The sequence below is a fragment of the Triturus cristatus genome, chromosome 5_1 (assembly GCF_964204655.1).
Source record: "Triturus cristatus chromosome 5_1, aTriCri1.1, whole genome shotgun sequence".
Taxonomy (NCBI): domain Eukaryota; kingdom Metazoa; phylum Chordata; class Amphibia; order Caudata; family Salamandridae; genus Triturus; species Triturus cristatus.
The window spans coordinates 615,609,204-615,629,393 of NC_140587.1; positions in this window are offsets into that span (position 1 = coordinate 615,609,204).

Consider the following 20,190-nt stretch of genomic DNA (forward strand, 5'->3'; position numbering starts at 1 on the left):
AAGACATATCAATAAATCAGCATATGGATAAGCATGAAAATATACAAAAAGAAAGATATTAAAAGCATATAAGTATTGTAAAAAGAAACAGCAAAGATAAAAGAGAATAGTGTCATAAAGAGCAATGAAATGAAAACCAGTTACATAATAAAGAAAAAGAAGAAGAGTATCAGCAAGGAACAGTAGTATAAACAAGAGTAAAAGCGAAGAAAAATGGAAGGACTGGAAAAAGAAGAAAGAAAGAATTAAAGAACATAACGAAGAAAAAAGAGAGCATGAAAGAACAAGAGAACAAAAGGGGAAGAACAATAAACTTACATGTTGTCGGGAACAAACAAAAGGAGAGGAGGGTGAAAGCCACATAGAGCAATGACGGGTCATAAGCTCTCAAGGGAAGGCAGGGAAGGAGGACTACCGCAACGGACTCCAGTGGCACGAAGGTGAATGGTGACATGAAGGAAAAAATCTGTACAAAAGGGAAGAAAGAATTAATGTTAAATACGAAGGAGACATAGAAATAACAGAAGAACAAGCAATTGGTAATACTGCGTAAGCATAACAATCCTGAGAGATCAATCAGGAAAAAAGCATATAAGCATTAATACAGAATAAGTAAATGTAACCAAACATTAAGAACTGGGCGAGGCAGCAGTATCCATACTAGTAGCGTTGTGAGAATACAGAAAGCTCTTCAATTTCAGCGGATCGTCATAAGCGGTGGTCTTGTTATTGAAAGTCACCTTGAAAAGACATGGATGAAAAAGACCATATCTCGCTCCCATAGATCTGAGCTGTGGTCTGAGTGAAAGGAATTCTTTACGCCGATCTGCAGTAGATTTTGCATAATCCTGTGAGAAGAAAAGCCGATTGCCAGACCAGGTGAGTCGAGGAAGTGCTTTGGCAGCAGACAAGACGGGTTACACGGCTATCAATATTTGACCACTTATCGGAAAGCATCTGAAGAGTGGATTTAGTTTCCTCAAGAGTGGTTTTAGTGTCCTCAATAAAGGGGCGTAAAGCCTTAATCTCCTCCAGAAGGATATCCATAGTTACTGAAGAAGTTTGTTTGGGAGGAGAAGGAGGGTCTTTTTTGAGACGTTTGGTAGAAGCTTTAGCGACGCCACTAGTATGCGGGGCTGCAACAGAGGAAGAACTTTTAACAGAAGGGTCAGAGGAGTCATCCATCGCTAGACACCTATACCTGGACCCCGTCTGAAGAAGAAATTTACGAGGAGTTGAAGATGGCTTGCGTAGCTCCTTATATAATCTGCCCATAGATGAAATAGCAACAGCAAAAGTATTACCAACAGGTTAGGTAATAATGGACAACAGCGAAAAATGGCGATGGCCCCCTATAATCGAAGCAACAAGCAGCATGGAGCACAATTTGAACCCCTCTCACAATGAGAAGCTGCGAAGAAAGGGCACAGTCCAGAGTATCAGCGAAATAACTATCACAGTTGCATGTATTGACTCCAAAAATAGATATGACATAAATAAAAACATGTCACGTTGGAATGAAACTTGTAATGCAAATCATAGCCAGTGAAATGGAGAAAAAGCGTCTTCAAAATAGTACCCACGTATTATTGTAACATCGTTGAGGAGAAAAGTGGGCAATTCATAAGGAGCAAGTACCTCAAATTGCATAAATTACGCTCTAAAAAGAGCTAAAACTGCATCCAAAAGTAAAGAGGGAAGAATGAGACGGAGAATAGGCTATAAAAAAGAAAAATAGTCCACCAGTACCTCCAATGCGCAGGAAACGCTATAGCTGAAGCTCCGTCTGCGCAGAGGTATGAAGCTCCGTCAGCGTGGAGACAAAATGGCGGCCGCTGTAGATGTAATCACCTCACATCGTTCGTTGATGAAAAGCAACTGTTACAGGCGAAAGCCAGGGCTCAAAATCGCCCTAGGCGCACCCCAGCCGTTCCGAAGGCAGAATTCATGCCTCGTAAGGAGAAAGAGGCACCAGGAGTCCCGTCGCGGCCCCTCCTCACCGCGCTGCCCGGGAGAGCTGCATAAACACCGCCATTCTCCGCGGGCGTTAGCCACGTCCCCCCTGACTATGGCTTTGATGGTGTGGCGGTGGGGCAGACCCGGCTCTGCACCCCTAAAGTCGTAATAGGGCCCTTAGACAAGAAGGATGCCATCTTCTTCACTCATTCCTGCTTCCCCCTGCATACATCTTCTCCCCGCAGTCAAGATGATGTAGTGGTTTATTTACACTGTTATGATTACAATGCTTTCAATGAACTTTTGACTGTTTACTGCGGCTTGCTGCATAAGTCAAAGTCCCTGCCACTGCCTTCCGTTGTGAATACTAGTCTATTTAATTGTTTAAATGTTTCAAATTAGTTAGAACATCTTATTTGATATTAGCATGGAGGGTGCTGAATACATTTTTTTGGTAATGGGGCAGTGCTTATGTGTTAAGGTAATGACGTGCTTTTAATAGTGTTTTGATTTACTAAAGAAATTATACTTATGCTCAGACCATGAAGATTTTGCAGTTTTTCTAATTTATTATGCAAATATTGTCTATACAAACCCATATGGGTGTGAGCCTGTTCTACTAGGGATGCTGTTCGACTTTTGATTTTGCTGCTCATTTGGAATTTAGAATAATTCCTGATTTTGCGTACTCGGTGTAACTTTGCACCTAAGAACCTTTATGGCAGTAACTCTGTACTAATAATTTTTTCATCTTTGTCATAAAAGTCTTTAACGTTTTATTGATCTAGAACTCAATTTTTGAGTGGCACGCCATTGCTTATTTGAACCGTTTTTTTTCTGCTAATTGATCTTTAGGGGGTGCCTAAATGTGCAATTTAATCGGTGGGGAACCAGATGAGTAAAAATGTTGGGATGTTAAAGTTTTTATGTACGGTTATGCTCCCACATAACCCTGAAAAGCGAACTTCTCGGAAACATGCCTTTTCTTCTTGTCTGCAACAGTTTCAGTCATGCATTTGGGTTCAAATTCATTTATCCTTGTCCATACTATAAAAAAGATTATTTTATGAGAAAACTTCTAACGACTCGTAAAAAACTAAACCCCACTGATGGAAAACAGTCCAATACAAGAAGAACAAAGCTACTCTCACAGCAGTATTATCCCAACTCCAAGAGTCAAGCTTCTTGATGACATTCCAGGAAGAGCAAAGAGATTGATAGTCTTGAGTTGAAACTGTGTAACTGGGTTTTATCAGAGCCGTCGCTCTGGGGCCCAGGTGACATCAAAGGGACCACATGAGCAGTTGGGAAGTAGATGGTTGGTGGTGGTTTGCTGCCTTGTACTTAGAAAACAATAGACTTTGTTACACATTTAAATTGGGGGTGAGATGTTTACAAGTTGTTGTTTTTGTTATTTAGGTGCAAAAAGGAGCATAGGAATGCGTTTTGTAAGTTAAGGGTGAATCGTGGTCACACGTGTCACGGCTGTTAGTGTTTGTAATTCTAGCCCTAAACTCTTTAGTACTCTAACAAATACTCATGGCTGCTTGGTTAAACTGACCTGATATAACCCCGCGTCCCTTTGACTATAAATCAGGGAAACTTAATAGTGAGTCTAAATGTAAGAGGCCACAACACACCAGCAAAAAGGCTCAAAGCGCTCTTATACTAGATTGACTCCAAAAATGATTGCAACTTGTTGCAAGAGACACATTTGCTTAAGCAAAATTGGCTCCGCCTATGTTCACAATGTTCCCACAACAATATTTGTCCTTTGACTGTAAGAAAAAAGGAGGGGTAGTCATCCTATTGACTAGTGCTTTCAGAGGAGAGTTCAAACAAATTGTCACTGATTTCAACGGGAGGACCTTCACACTCAGAATTTTGCTGGCAGACTGCACATTTACTGTGGCATCCATATATGCTCTCAATATAGAACAATGAAGGTTTCTGCAGTTAGTGTTTCCACAGATCATAAATAGAGATAAAGATCTAATAATACAGGAAGATCTCACCCAGGTGATGCATAGTAAAGAGGAGCATTTAATCTTGAGAATGGGCCATGCGGAAGCGCTCTCACAGAGCTTCCGGACATGGCTTCAAGACATTGGTTTGGCCTATTGCTGGAGATTCTCGCACCCGGAGTTGAGGGATTTCTCATTCTTCCCTGCTGTGCACAAATTGTACGCTAGACTGGACCATTTTTTGGGTTTCACCATCTTATTGGAGATGATGGTGAAAGTGGAGATTGGGGCCAGGGCAATTTCTGATACTGCACCAGTGCCCTTGGTTATCCAGATGTCTTGCATACAATGGATGATAGGGAAGAGGCATCAAATCCCAACTCTCAAATGCAATACCAACATTTTAGAGATAGGAAAGAAAAGCAAGAGGAGCTTGAGGTACACGTCAGAGAACTAGAGGAGGTTCACAAGCGGAACTGGATGCAACAAACCTAGGGACAATCGGAAGGGGTGCATGCCTAGTTAAAGGCATTGGACACAGGCTGAGCCAAGAACAAACTCCTCAGACTCAAACGATCCTATTATAAAAGGGGGCACAAGGCAGGGGAGCTTCTTGCTGGTAAGCGGGGCCAAAATAATAAAGGAAAAGATAATGATAATTAAAACTAAGGTGGGGGTCGAGACCAATAAGGATATAGAAATGAGACAGGCCTTCAGAGACTTCTATAATGAGCTATACATAGCGAGAAGGAGAGGGCCCTTACACAGCTTACTGAGATCCATGTTGCTTCGCTAGATAAACCCATCACTTTAGATGAAGTGATAGCCGGCATCTCCATGCTATAACCTTAAAAGGCCTCCATCCCTGACAAGTTCACAGAAACATTTTATAAAATGTTCTACGAGCAATTAACACCATACCTCAAACGCTTATATAACTCAGTTGGGGGCACTAGCCCAAAAGTAGGGGTCTATGAGTAAAGCATTGATAGTTGTCATACTAAAACTGGGTAAAACAGTTAACTCTGCATTTCTTCTTCTGTCCAATATCATTATTAAAACACATATGACAAACTTTTTAAAGGAGTTTTGGCTTGACGTAAAACCCCTGAGGACCCACTCCATCTTAAGCAGGACAAGACTCAATTTTTTCTATTTTTGCATAATCACTGACATGTCTGCCTTTGATGCAGAGGTCATCTGTCCTTACTTTTCCAAGAATCTGTGCAAGTGTTAAGCCATTCAAATAATGACACTAATAAGACACCTGATGAACAGAAAATGACCTTGATAAGGCACCTGATGCAACATCAATCTGAAACAAGTGCCTTGTTATATCTATTGCAAGGTCAGGTAATAATAACATAAACAGTGTAATCTGAATAGACATATTTTTACCTTATTTGTTAATAAGAATGCATCTAAGAATAGCATATTGATGCACACATGTTGTGTCAGAAATGTTATGTCAGAAATTCCCATCTCAGATAAGATATAGTATAAAGACTCGTCAATCAACCACTTGACCTTCGACAAGGTCCTCCACCCCAGATTATCGTGCAAGATGATGGTAGAAGATCAGACTGCACCCTGCTTTTCACTGAAATCTGATAACAAGCCAAGTCATGGAGGAGAGAAACCGATGCCAATGTGTTTTACTTTCTAGGAAACACTTTCACCCAACTGCTGAGAACTACAGTGTTTTGCTGTAAACAGGTTTGAATTGCATTGATTCTCCCTAAGAAACTCTACATGCAAGTCATGCTACTCAATGCTGTCATAGCATAGCACATAGAAGTAGGATTTAGGGTGTTAGGTTGCTAGATGATATTTTAACTATGGTAGAAATGTTCATTTTATTTTTATTGTTTACAACATGCATTAGTGCTGTTTATGATATTTTGTGTGGTTACTTAATATGTGCTAAGCAACAGGATGAAAGTGTTGAAATGAATACTTTCAAGCATTAACTGTCTTATTTTTAGTGCAGTTCTTGTGTATCCCTGTTTAGGGACTGTTAGTAACCTAGAAAGCATGTACACCACATCAACTATGCATTTAATGGGGTTGTGTGGGGCTACAACAACCTTCTTCTTCACATTCAATTGCTGGTACATTGTACTAAGTTCACACCTATGGGCATAAAGGTAAATCTTGGAGAGCTAAGCCAGAGCCTTAGTTTATGCAACGGGCTGGAAGACTCGGCCCCCGCATGCAAAGCCAAATTTACCCGGACCAGGCGGAGTTCATCCCAGGGAAGAACTCCTCAGAAACATTAAACATATTCTCTGTGTCCTGGACAATGTTAGGATGAAAAAGAAAGCAGCCCTAATTTTATCAGTCGATGTGAAGAACGCATTTGACAGAGTCCATTGACCCTTTTTTAGGAAGGCTGAGGAAGTGTTCAGATTTTGCCATAGGTACAGTGCATGGATTTCAAGTATCTATGGGGACCCAGGACCGGGCGATTGGTTAATGGTGAGGCCTTGGACTGGTTTCAGATTATGAGGGGTACTAAATAGAGTTGCCCCATGTTACCCCTTCTATTTGCTTTATAAATGAAGCCCATGACAAATAGAGTCATACTCTAGAAGAAATTAGGGGATTTGAGCAAATAGAGATCACCACAAGATATGTATGTATGCAGACAATATGCTGCTTGCCTTGTCGGATCTGACTACCTCGCTGCCACTACTTTTGGAAGAGCTAGAAAGTCTTACGGTTCAAAAATGACTTGCAGGAATCCCAGATGTTAAACATATCCAGGCCCCTGTCCCCAGGCATCAGGAAGCCCCTGTATATTGGAGGTTGCACTTGGAATGGGTGGATGGACAAATCCCTTACTTAGTGGTTAAACTATTAATTTTGCTGTAGAAAAGAGCACACGTGCACGGCAGTGAACTTAAACTGTCACATAAGTCAGACCTCCAGATGTGCATATAAGAGGAGTTTTTTGGCCAGCGACTCATATCCCCATCTCACATGTATGCCCCCACACATCATCCTTACTACCTTTGTCAAAGGTTCTCATCCTGCCGCTGCACCTATACTCACGCACTAGCTCTCCCGATGTTGCTTTCTCAAGAGAAGGTTTGTATTTTTGAAGCTGCTCACCTGCATGGAGTACTCAGGCTGCATGTCATACTTGTCCCATTGTCTTTCTTTGGCAGTTTTGCAAGCAAATTTGTGCTACTTTTTGTCGTGCACAGCATCGGTTTCTAACACCTGAGAATGTTGATGAATGAACTCTTTACCTGCACTATTAATGTAGTGTGTTGCAGTACTACTAATGCACTGTGTTGCGATACTTTGTATAATATGGCCTTTGTGCATTACAAGCACTATATTTGGATGGTTGCTGCTTCGCTCATTTATGATAATTCGTCTACCATTGCACTTTAGTTCTGGAGAATTTGTCCATGAGAGTCATACCCTGACGAAGCTCGATTGTGAGCAACACGCATTGGCTGCACTTTTGACTGTTCGTGTATGAAGAAATGATAAATAAATCACATCGTTCAAAACAACCTGTTTGGAACAACTTTCTGAATTACATTGATTGGTTCAAACGCTTTGATTGTTGCCTTTCTGATATGATACAAATTGTTCTAATTTTAGGTTTTTTGGTAGCCAATCTATAGAGGTGGGTGACAAGTAGGTTTATTTAGTGGGACTCACTGGTTGTGCGGCACACTGGTCCTTAGCTGCCTTTTTCTCTTTGTGTTCCATTGTATGCTGTGAAATGTAGTTCTTGGTATGTGCATATGCGTCATTTGCATAATACGCGTCTCATTGTGTGCCTGGAAATGTAATTCCTGGTTCACATGTGTAGTCAATCAGCTTATTTAGCCTGTGTACTCCTCTGTGTAGGAAAATTATTTTGATCTAATGCCAGTGTTCATAATACAGTATCACAATCCCTATTTTTGAACCTACAGGACACAATGAAATGTTTAAGTAGGAAAAAGTCACCTCTCAGGGCATTCTTCACACACCTGCCAGAAATACTATTTTGCGGAAATCCTTGCTTAGGGAGTACACAGTGGTATTCCATGTTTTTATCAGTGTAGTCAAAGAGGTAAAAATCATATACCAGTTTCTGTTTATATTAATGGTCTATCCCAATTTATGCAGGTGCATCATGACTGGTTCCCAGGGATCTGGTCATTCTGGTCCGCTAAATGGGTCCCTAGTAAGTCTGGGCGTTAAACTCCACTCGTGGAGTTTTCCGAGTTTCCTGCACTCCCCGTCACGTGGAGCTCGTGGCGTTCCGAAAAGCTCAGCTGAGTTTTTTTCCTCACTCGTGCTGTCAACATCAAGTTGGTGAGCGAGGAAAATCCACCTCCCGGCGAGATTTTTCCTCATTCGGGCTTGTCAACGTCAAGTTGGCAAGCGCGAGCAAGGGAAATCAACCTCCCAGCGAGATTTCTCAACGCGGGCAGTCGGATTTCTTAATGCAGGTAGTAGTGCATGCTCGCGACCGCTCGTGTTGAGAAACCATCTGTTCGCGTTGAGAAAGCTGCTGCTCGAGTAGGAATCGAGTGGCAGAAAGGAACCTGCGCCTGCTTGCACTGTACATAGTGCAGTTCGTGATAATTTCACTGTGCGGACAATCACCCGGTGCTGAATATCACCACGAACTGCATTTTTCTAACGGATTCTGCTGCTTGTGGAGCTCCACGTAGTGCGGCAGTTTTTTTTGCACTTTGCGGAGTTCCGCATAGTAGAACTCTGTGAATTCCACCCAGTCTTAGTCCCTAGGTGATATATCCATTCCTGTTCTTTCTTCAGGAGGCATTGTAATATATTTGTGTGTCAATTAGAAAATTATTTTTTGAATACCACCCACTTAAGATTGTTCTCTGAGTGGTTCATGTCTAAGTAGTGATTAGTCATTCTGGTTGAAGTCTTCTTGCATCGCTTTGTGCTTTGGTGCCCCTTGATCCTAATGTGAGCCTTACAAGAAAGCATCCCTCTGTAACTAAGCCCAGGCAATCAAATAGATCATGTTTTCACTATTACAGTTCGCATTACATTTTTTGACCCACGGGCGGTCAATGCCGGTATCTGATTTTTTGGTGGCTGTAGTAAACTGGCCCACAGATCATCTGCCACATGGGTAATTTCCTGTAACAGGTTGTAAATGCCATAAAGTGGTGGGGTAGATGGTGCAGATAGACTGATTTTGGTATGTATTAATCTACCTCTAATGCTACTGCCTTGTTTAAAAGAAAAGAGGGGCGTTGGGAGCCCAGTCTTTGCCCACATTTGGCAAAATGTGTCAATGTCTTGATATGATTCTGTTCACTGCATCAGAGATAGTTGAATAAGTGATGACACAGGTTAGCCTGTCAGATGTTTGCTTGGGTTGGCATACCAGAAGGAAAATTATATGGTTGTTACATACCCTCTTCCTAGCATTTTTCATAATCTTTCTGGGGTATAGACAGGATGCAGGTTTGTTAGTGCCCTGGCTCGATTATCAAATGTATGAATAGCTGAGCAGTTCCTGCGTATTCACAGGCATTAACCAAAAGGGAGGTTTTCTTAAGTGATCTTGGGTGGAAATGGTTTTGATCCACAAAAGTAATTCTATCCTTACTTATATTGTAAGTACATTTTAAGTAAGGGTCATACCATTAATCAATGGGACAAATTCAAGGGCAATTTGGCTAAACTCTTGCTTCTCTGCTCTTCCTGATTACTTTCCTCTATGTCTCCTCTATCTGACTCATCGATAATATTCTCTCTTTGTTGGTTCTTGGTCTCAGCGCGGGGACACACAGTCCAGTGTAACCAGGCTCTCTATGAGCCATTTTATTATTATTTATTACTGATTCTCCTTGATTTATCAGCTGCATTTGATACCATTTCCCATTCAATCCTAATCCAGAGATTGGGGGAGATTGGTGTCAGAGGTAAAGCTTTTAAAAGGGTGGAAATCTTTTTACCAGAGCAAACTCATCCAGTACAAATAGATCCTTATAATTCTAAAATTATGGTCTTGGATAAAGGGGTGCCACAGGGATCGATTTTGAGCCCTACTCTTTTTAACAAATATGTGGCTCACCTGGCCAAGTTTATCAAGTCATGTGGCTTTGATACGAATTCATATGCTGATGACATGCAACTTGTCATCACTATGGATTCTAATCCAGAATTTACCAAAATCTAATTAAAACATTTTATGCTAATAATTGGCTCCTGGATGATGGCTAATTTCCTTCAGCTCACCACTAGTAAGACAGAAGTCTTACTCTTTGGGAAGGCTCACTCAGTCTGGTCAGTTTAGGTAACTCCTAAAAACATTTCGGGGTCTTCTTGGACGATAATCTCTCCATGAATGAGCATGGTAAATCTATCTCTGGGAATTGTTGCGGCCTGATGCGAAAGCCTTTCTGCATGTTAGGTGAATCCTAGTCGAGGCGCTGCTAGTGACCCGCCTGCACTATTGGAATTCCCTTATGGTCGCAATGAATAAAGGCTTTTTTCCAGACCTCAGGTGGTACAGAACACGGTAGAATGCCTTGCCTGTAATCTTCTCCCTTGATCTCCCTCTTAACCTTTATTATGATCCCTTCATTGGCTTCCCATAAAAAAGCATGCACTTTTTAAACTTATGTGTTTGGTTTTCAAATCATTGCATGGGAAGGGACCATGTCATCTTAAAAACAAGTTGCAGCCATATATCTGAGCATGCCTGCTCAGATCGAACAAGCTACTATTGCTACGCCCCAAACATATTCATACAGCCAGATATGGAGGTTGTTCCTTTTCCTTTTTAGCTTCCAAACACTGGATTCAGCGACCTTTACCTCTACAGTTTTGCTCAGACTTATTCTCTTTCAAGAAATCCCTGGAAACATGGCTTTTTGATCTTTAATCATCTTATGGAATTGTGACCTGTATTAACTGCCCCAAGAGGATGATTTGTGTGCCTAACAAATCAAAAATCAAATCAAAATCAAAGGGCGGTGTTTATATTTCTATGCCAAATGATCAGAAAACTATCTATATAGCTTGGCCATAATACAGTTTAATCCTTGCAAGGGTTAGTGTCTAAGGTCCTGATTTATCCTTTTTTGTACGCAACACAATGCAGCAAAACACCTTGCAGAGCAGTGAAGGGGAGAGGGCAGGAATGCACTAAATCTATCGCGATATGGCGCATTCCTGCTATCTGCCTGCACTGGTGCACAGTCCGCAACCTAGTGCCAACTCAGGGGCCCTTGCACCATGGTGCAAGGGTGCCTTTATTGCAGGCAGGATTTTTTTGTGCAGAAAGGGACAGCTTTGTGCACAAAAACAATCTTCTGAGGTTTATTCCCCTTTCTAAGTGTGCTTTAGAATGCAGCACATTTAGAAATAGGAAACAACAAGGAGAAATAAAGATTGTTCTCCTTGTTGCACCTCCCTTGGGAAGGTGTAGTATTTTGATGCAACCTGGGAATGCTTAAGAATCCATGGGTGGATGTGTGACTGCACCTATGCTCCACTCTTGGAACGCCTTCCCAGGGCAGAGTAATGAAGGCAGCAAGTTGCATTGCCTTGTGTTACTCCAGATTTTCCAAGCCGTGCAGGGCCATGTAAGGTGGCTTTGTGTGGATTGGTAAATTTGACTTCTGGATTGCATTGTCCTTGCATCACCTTGCGTGACGCAAAGGCAATGAAATTCATTCATGGCCCTAAGTATATAAAGTCACATTCAAACTGGTGGATGTACAGACAGGCCAGACGTGGGGTGCAAGTGCTGCCCATAGAGATTCCCTGGATTTGATGATACAATATTTAATTGTACTCAGTAGAAATTCAGTGAGAGACATTCTGGCGCACTCATCTACAAAATCACTGGAGTGATAGAATTCCACTCCATGCTTCTGAGAATGGACTCCACAACCTTCATTCAGGAGGTCGTGCCCTTGGGAATGCTTGAAGACAATGCCTCAATATCCATTATGATAAGGAGGCCAATGGTTGCATGAATGGGGAGATCTTTTAATAGGCATAATACACCTTTTGCATCCTTCAGATAATAGGGAATTTTAGTGACGAAGGGCCTGAGGCATCAGTCGCAAATTTGTGACAAGGGTTTCAGAATATAATTAATTTCTGATACAATTGGTGATCCAAGAGGGGGAACTCCTTTCTTTGTGGATTTTTGGAAGTGTGTAAAAGCGAGCAAAGTGTGGCTCTTTTGCTGTGATGAACTTGTGCTCTATCCTAAACCAAAAGAAAGAATTGTGCCAGCTCACATCTCAATTTAAATTTGTCTCGGCGTGGCATTGGAACAAAACCTAAGCCTTTATTAAGGACCGTCACTTTAATATCAGAAAGCAGAGTTGTCCTAAGGTTAACCACTAGATGGTTGTTTTGCGCGGGCATGGTTAGTTGTCCTCATTCTGCTCATCATTACCATTTGTGGTTTGTCAGTACACTGCACTCTTGTATTGTACTTACCCCAACCTCTTTCTGAAAAAGGAGGTCTGCCTGGTGTAAAAGAGAATCTAGGTGTCAATTGCTGGCTGGGGTAGTCTAAAACCTAAATTAAAACCCTAGTTGGGCAATGGGTGGCACATAGGGGATGAAGTCACCCCTTTCGCCTTAGCGCTGCTAGAGCTACTATCATCAAAGCTGAACAGCCAGTTCTGAGGTGTTGGTCACCTTCTGCCTCCTTCTCTCTGTATCTAAGACTGTCTGATGTTTGTTGTGTAATAGTCATCTGTAGTAAAGACAAAGATGGTTTCATGGCTAAATTTGCGGATATCTTTTTGCAATTTATTAGTCTTTGATTTGGTTGAGAATTCTGTATGCTGGGCCATCTCTTTGTTCATTTTCTCTAGCCTCTTCTTATAGGATGTTACCTCAACCACAGTTTTTAAGTTATTCGCACTGGACGTAATCTGTATAAGCAGTGCATCTGAGGTTCTTTTGGCTATGTTTATTATTAACACAACTTACCTCCAAATGTTTCCATGCAATACGTGGCCATTCCTTACAGAATGGTATATCCTCAAGGAAAATGCGTGGTTCATTGTGTACTATGATACCTCTTGGTGCAGCCTTGGCCCAGAGGTGCTCAGGGGCATGTGTACAAGGACTGGCAATAACTACCGCTAACGAAAGTTAACGGCAGTTTTCTTACCGGCGTGTACCGCTGAAAACCATCGCCTTGTTAGCGACGTGTTTACAAGACATTGTTACATGGTGATAGCTTCAGGGATCAGCGGTAAAAACTGTGGTAACATTAGCGTAATGGCGATAGGAATTCTGGCGTTTGCGGGCGAAAACTAACGAAAGGCCCATTAGCGGCGGAAGCGCACGTTAGTCAGCCCAATGTGAGGTTTTTTTGCCTGTATAGCCAAAAATAGCCTATCAGTCGACCTCCAATGAATAATAGGCGAAAAACAATGAAATGAAGAATGGAGCAGACAGGGCCAAGTGTAGCACAGATCAATAACCCCCTCAGGTCCCCCAACATCCAGGATCACCAGCCAGAGTTCCAGGGGCAGGGAAATGCAGAGCTAGATCCATGAAAAGAGGCGCATAGCGGTGCAACACCAGTGGTGCATCACTTCTCATTGCGCACTCTTCGCAACACCATTGCATCCAAAACCTTGAAAGCGCGGACAGTCCCTGGGGCCCGCAGACCTCACTGGTCCTGCGTCTGGAGCCTGGATGGCTCACTAGTACTGTGTCTGGAGCCTGGATGCCTCGCTGGACCTGTGTCTGGAGCCTCGAGTGGGATGCAGAGGTGCTGTGGAGTTGATGAGCCGTGGCGGTAGACATTGAGGCGCAGCGATCGCCCTTACCTGGTGGTGAAGTCTGGCAGGGCGCACGGAGACACGTTGCTGACCTATGTGAGAAGATCGCCTTGAGCCCCTTGAATCTGTGAATGGTAGAGGCGCTCCTGTGCACCAACGTAGGGAGATCTGCATTGCATACTACGATTCACCACTATACCGGGGTGCACAGAGGGGATTACCAATGGTGGGCGGCGCCTCTCTGCATCACAGCCCGGATGAATTTGCGCTGGCGGGACGCTGTGGAGGGTGAGGCCCCTGAGCTGTGCTGAACTTGTGTGGCGGGAGCGCTGCAACTTCATGCCTCAGGGGGCCCTGCTGCATCACCTGCATCGGGAGGTTCCCCAGCAGACTTAGCGGCAACTGCTGTACCCAGGCTTGTGAAATCCCACCTGGCTGAGGTACCTGCTGGCTGAGTCACAGACTTGGAGAGAGTGCAGCTGATTGTGCCATGGTGTCAATGTCCAGGTAAGTAGAAGGCGGGACGCGTAGCAGAGGAGGGCCGGGGGTCGAGTCGCCCAGGCCTTGCACCTGGTGTGACGCACTCCCAGTGACAGCTCATCTGCAATGACGGAAGAGCATCACCCCACTGCTTTGAAGCAGACTTAGGAGAGCAGGACCAATGAAGACACGGAACCCGGCCTCGAGGTAAGATGTCTTTCATTTAAATATTTACTACACCCACTCCCACACACACTCCCGTGTCCCCACCCCATCCAGCGTCCTTTCCAGCGTTTCCCACCTCCCAGCTGTCCAGTCCCACCCACAGCACTTCCCTATGGTGGGCGGTGTGCGCCCATGCCCTGCGGGCATACCACTGGTGTGCCACAGGTATATATGATGTTACGACGCATACCATTACATCGCATTCCATTACAATGCATTCTAATACTACGCATATCGCAACAGTAGGGAAAGTGCTGGATAGCGGAGATTAAAAAATTACTATTCCCACTTCAGTGAGTGCAACCATAAAACTAACCCTTGCACCCCAAAACACACCCTGAACCCTAAAATTCTTCTTTGACCCACCAAAACACACCCTGGACCCTTAAATGTATCTTTGACCCTCCATAACACCCCCCAAATGTCATCTTTTGCTCCATAATACAACCCAAATTTCATCTCTGACCCCCGAAACCCATACCCAACCGAAAACTTTAAAAAAACACCATTGGTTGCGCTGTAAAGGCATAACTTATGCCTACACTGTAATGGACTTCTCACATGCCAAAGGCAAGCCATAGGCAAGCCCGTCTGCCCCTGGACCATGCTCAGTACCAAGACCCCTTCCTCTCGGATACTCCACCGATATGATGACAGCAGCCTCCTCGCTATCAACCCTGGATGCCACATCGCCTGCCAGGACGAACCTCTGCTCTGGACCGGACATCGCCATCGCCATCACTAATGGCACCTATATCACCCGCAAGGACCAACCCGACCGTCCAGGAGGAGGCATTACCATCACCTACAGAAGCACACTCCGACTGACCATGCACTCTAATAACCCAACAGTGATCATGGAACACCTCAACTTCCAGATCCGGACCAACCCCACCCAACCCAATCCTCTGTGGCCTCATCTGCAGGCCCGCTGGGCCATGGACCCCCATTTCATGATACCATTGTAGACCACAATGCACCCCAGGCTCTCCCATCCACCGATGACATCCTAACGGTGAACTCTACTTCCACCTGGACAATCCCAGTGACCAGAACACCACCCTTCCTGGGGAAGCTTGCCAACATCAGACTCAAGCAGCTAATCAACACAGCCAGCCACATAGCAGGACACACGGTCGAGCATGTCTCCTTCCCCAGGGGGAACTTCAACTACAGCCACACCTCCAGACTCTCCTGGACCGACAATCATTGTATATGTCATGTCTTCCCCATGCCCACCGTACACCACTGCCATCATCGCCCCCCTCGCAGCTGCATCAAGGTCACTGAAGAACTCCTCATCAACTCCCTCAGCTCCAACACGCTGCCAACGCTTACAGGTAATACCACAGCAGCATGCAACCACCACCAATGGATCTCCAACTGCGCTGACACCCTGGCACCCCTCAAGAAAAGACCAGACAAAATCCAGCACCACATTGTGCCGTATTTGCAAAGTGACGCATGTAGGCATATGCCTGACCTTGTGAAGCCATGTGCCACAACATACCTGCATCAGGTATGATGTATGCAGGGTGTGCATTCCCACGCAACAAGTCCTCATAGGAGTGGCATAGTGAAATCCATCAGATTTCACTGCAACAATTGTAGGATGGCACTGCGTCAGTCCCCTCACGCCTGCAGCAATGCGTGACGTTAGCGCAGACAGATACGTCAGGATTCCAGAGGTATCTGGCATTACTTGTGCCATGGAGCGCTGTCCAGTGAATACAGAGCATCCATGGTGTCGCAAGAAGGGCATAGTGAAAAGTGTTGCAACGCTGTCTTGTCGCAGCACTGCAACACGTTTCATGACTGAGGCCCAGGAATGCGCACTATCTTATTGATGGTGTGCATTTCTGCCCTGTAGTATTGTTGCAGGGCAGCGCAGCAACATTGCTTGCAGCACTGTCCAGCACCAAAACCTGCTGAAATGAGGCCCCAAGTGTTACCTCCATTTTTAAGACCAGCTATTTTCTGTATTGAAAAACTGCCTCTAACTGCAGTTAAAAGCTGTTTTTTTTGGTCCTTCTACTTTCAAGAATTCCCTTGTACATATCGCGAAGTGGGGTTAGCGGCAGTTTTTGCACAGGAACGCCTCCCTTGCATGTCATTATCGCTAACAGAAGTGACATTCTTTTCTATGGATGTTATTGCCGGAAAACAGCCACTAACAGAGGTTAGCGGCAGCTTGTATATATGGCGATAAAAATATCACCGTTGGAATATTGCAGCTAAGGCGGCGTTAACTCCTTGTACATAGGCCCCTCAGTATTGCTCATTCCATGGAGCACAGTTTTTATTTGATTCTACTTCCGTTGTGTCAGTGATTCCCTGGTTTCAATCTGTGTGTATCTCGTTAGAATACAATTAAATAGGCCCAAAGTAATATTCCCACGGCTATGCTGCCGTACTCATATATACACAAAACATGAGATCTTAGCTTCTAGGACTGAGGGAACAAGAGGACATACGGGCGGTCCTTGAATGCTTCCTCCCAAACCACTATCTAGAACAATAAATAAGCAGACAGGACTAGTGCATCAAGATTACATTGAGTACAGTGTAATATTGTATCATCCAATCCAGCAGACCTCCCTGGAGATACGGCATTGGATCTCTCACAAAGAGATTAAGAAATTGGGAGATAGGCCACATACAAGTAAATACTCCCTAAGACTAATGACTAACAAATACTTGCTGAGACCTATAGATTTCTTTCAATGGATTTTCACTATAACAAAACTGCAGATCAAAGCATGCGGGATGTTGAATAGTGGAGCGCCCTGATGGACAAGAAATGGAGAGAGCTTTTTCTAGACCACAACCAAGCCCGCCTAGCTCAGCTACCAGATAGGCAATTACAAAACTAGCCCCTTATTGGTACCAAATGTAGAACACACATTCCAACAGATTCGAGAGCAAAGAATGCTTGAGGGACTGTGGGGTGACTCCCTCTTGCATTTAATATGGCATTGTCTTAAACTATATGGAGCAAAAGTCTTAGATGACATAGATCTATTGTTTAAAGCTACACTCATTTGGCTTCCAGCTTATGACATCATGGGGCAAGAGAGCAAAAGACACACAGTTGATGGACGGAATGCAGAACAGATCAAAATATTCACCTCCAGTCAAGAGACCTGGGTTAAATCCATTCTTCTTTTGCTCACCATGCCACCCCAGTTTAGATCCACCCTTATCCTGAGCAAAAGAACAATGGATTAAACCCTGATCTTTGTGACTGGGGGTGAATGTTTGCATTGTTCAGCATTCCGTCCATCATTTGTTCCTTTTGTTTAAGATAGGCTCTCATATCTTTTGAGATCTCCAAGAGGTTGCCTGATTACTTTGCTGTTGTGTGCCACCGAACAGAGGCACTTGGGGCTTTGGGGTAGCCAAGATACACCCAGTTATTAGACCTGACTATTCTGTGTTAAGTAACTGATTGGAAAAGGGAAGGCATGAATAGCTATTGATGGGAAGTGCGGGAAGGGAAGTTCAAACTAATATGGAAACCATGCCTGTCCCTATCAATGACAGGATTCAAGGGAAATTACCTAACCCAGTTCCTTAGGGTGTTACGCCTTATATGGTCAGTTCAACCACTTGCATATGGGATCCACGGTTCAACAAGTTAGGCATTCTTCTAAGCTCCTTTTCAAGAGACAGGTCCTTTCCAAAATCAGGCTAGACAAAATTGAGGATGTGGGTTGTGGGATGTGGAAAGCATTGGACTTCGGAAGAGTACAATTTACTATTTACTATTCCCATTCCAGCCTGTGCAACAGTAGAAAAAGTGCTGGACTTAAGAACGGTAACATTTACTATTCCCACTCCAATCTGAGCAATAGTAGAGAAAACGTTGGCCTTCAGAGAGGTTAAATTAACTATTCCCACTCCAGTCTCTGCAACAGTAAAAAGAGCGTTGGACTTCAGTAGGGTAAAAATGTACTATTCCCACTCCAATATAAGCAAAAGTAGAGAAAACGCTGGACTTCAGAAAGGTTTAATTTACTATTCCAAATCCAGTCCGTGTAACAGTCGGGAAAGCTCTTGGAATTCAAAGGGGCAAGATTTACTATCCCTCCCACCCTCCTTCTGTGCAACAGTAAGAAAAGTGTTGGAAATTGGAGGGGTTACATTAACTATTTTCACTCCAGTATGTGTAACAGTATGGAAAGAGTTGGAATTGATAAAGGTCAAATTTGCTATTGCCCTCCCAGACTGTGAAACAGCAGGAAAAGCACTGGACATCAGAGGGGTTAAATTTGCTATTCCCACTCCAGTGTGTGGAACAGTAGGGAAAGTGTTGGACTTCGGAGAGGTGAAATTTACTATTCCAACTTCAGTTTGTGCAACAGTAGGCAAAGTGTTGTACTTCAGAGTGGTTACATTTACTATTCCCATTCCAGTCTATGCAAAAGTAAGGAAACCGTTGGACTGCAGATAGGTTAAAATGACAATTCCCACTCCTGTCTGTGCAACAGTAGGGAAAGTCTTGGACTTTGGAGTAATTTGCTATTCCCACTCCAGTTTTTGTAACAGTAGGGAAAGTGTTGGACTCCAGAGGGGTAATATTTACTATTCTTATTTCAGTCTGTGGAGCAGTAAGGAAAGTACTTCTCTTCAAGCACATAACATATGTTAATAACCCCATTAGTTGCCTAGAAAAAAAACCTCTTCATATAAAAATGATATATATAAAATTAAAAAAACAATTAAGCAATTTAGATGATTATTGAAAATTTTAATATTTGTTTTAATTTAAAAACAATTATTAATGTATTATTTAATTAAGTTCCCACACTATATTCCCACAAATCTAGCAGCCCACACTTAAAATATAACTAAAATACCGAAGTATAACACAATTACCATATTTAATAATCAATTAAATAATTATTAATAAATGAATACATAATTGTAATCAATTATTACTGAAATATTGTGCCACCAGGCGTGGCCACGCAAGTGACTAAGATGGCCGCTTGTTGTTGAAGCTCCGTCTGCTGACCCAGCTTCTTTACATTATCCCCGGTGCTATCTACAGCAATCACCCCGCACCGGACAACGCTGGAGTGCTGAAGATGCCCGGAGCGCTGCGGGCTGGCTCCGCGGCAGGAGAGTGTCTCCGTCACTAAGATATGGCGCCGGCGGGCTGAGGAGAGGTGAGGAGACGTGTGGTGCCCTGGGCTATTTGTGCACGGGCGAACCGAGAGGTGAGGAGACGAGCAGCGGGAGTTGGAGGTAAGTGGGGGCCTGTTGCTGCGGTTGGGGAGCAGGTCGCGAGGCGGCGACATTGATCCTCCCCTAATACGCCACTCGCTGGGCCAGGGTGCGGTCGTGACTGGCTGTGCCAGGGCCTAAGTGCAAGCACCCACCATTTCCTGAGGCCACGCGGGGGACAGGGCCCGCTGTGCACCTGAGAGGCGCCCATCCGATGGCGGAGGAGCGTAAAAGACAGTGGGGGGCGAACCAGTGTCAGCCCTCCACAGGCCGCGACCAGCCGCCCAGTGACACAGCCCCTTCTCCCTGATGTCCAGATACTCAACAAACAGCAAGCACCGATCCACCCTCTGGCTCTATGCACCGGAAGAGGCCTGGACGCGCATGCCGCTGTTCCTGGCCTCCTCGCGGCACTGCCGGCGCTGCATCCTGCTTCTGGGCCCCTACTTAACGGCCGCGCCTGGACCACCTACTGCAGCTGGACTCCTGCACTTCTCTTTCAGGGGCATATTTCCACACAGCACAGACGTTGGACCGGGCCGCTGCCTATCACCTGGATGCGGGGCCTACCTTCT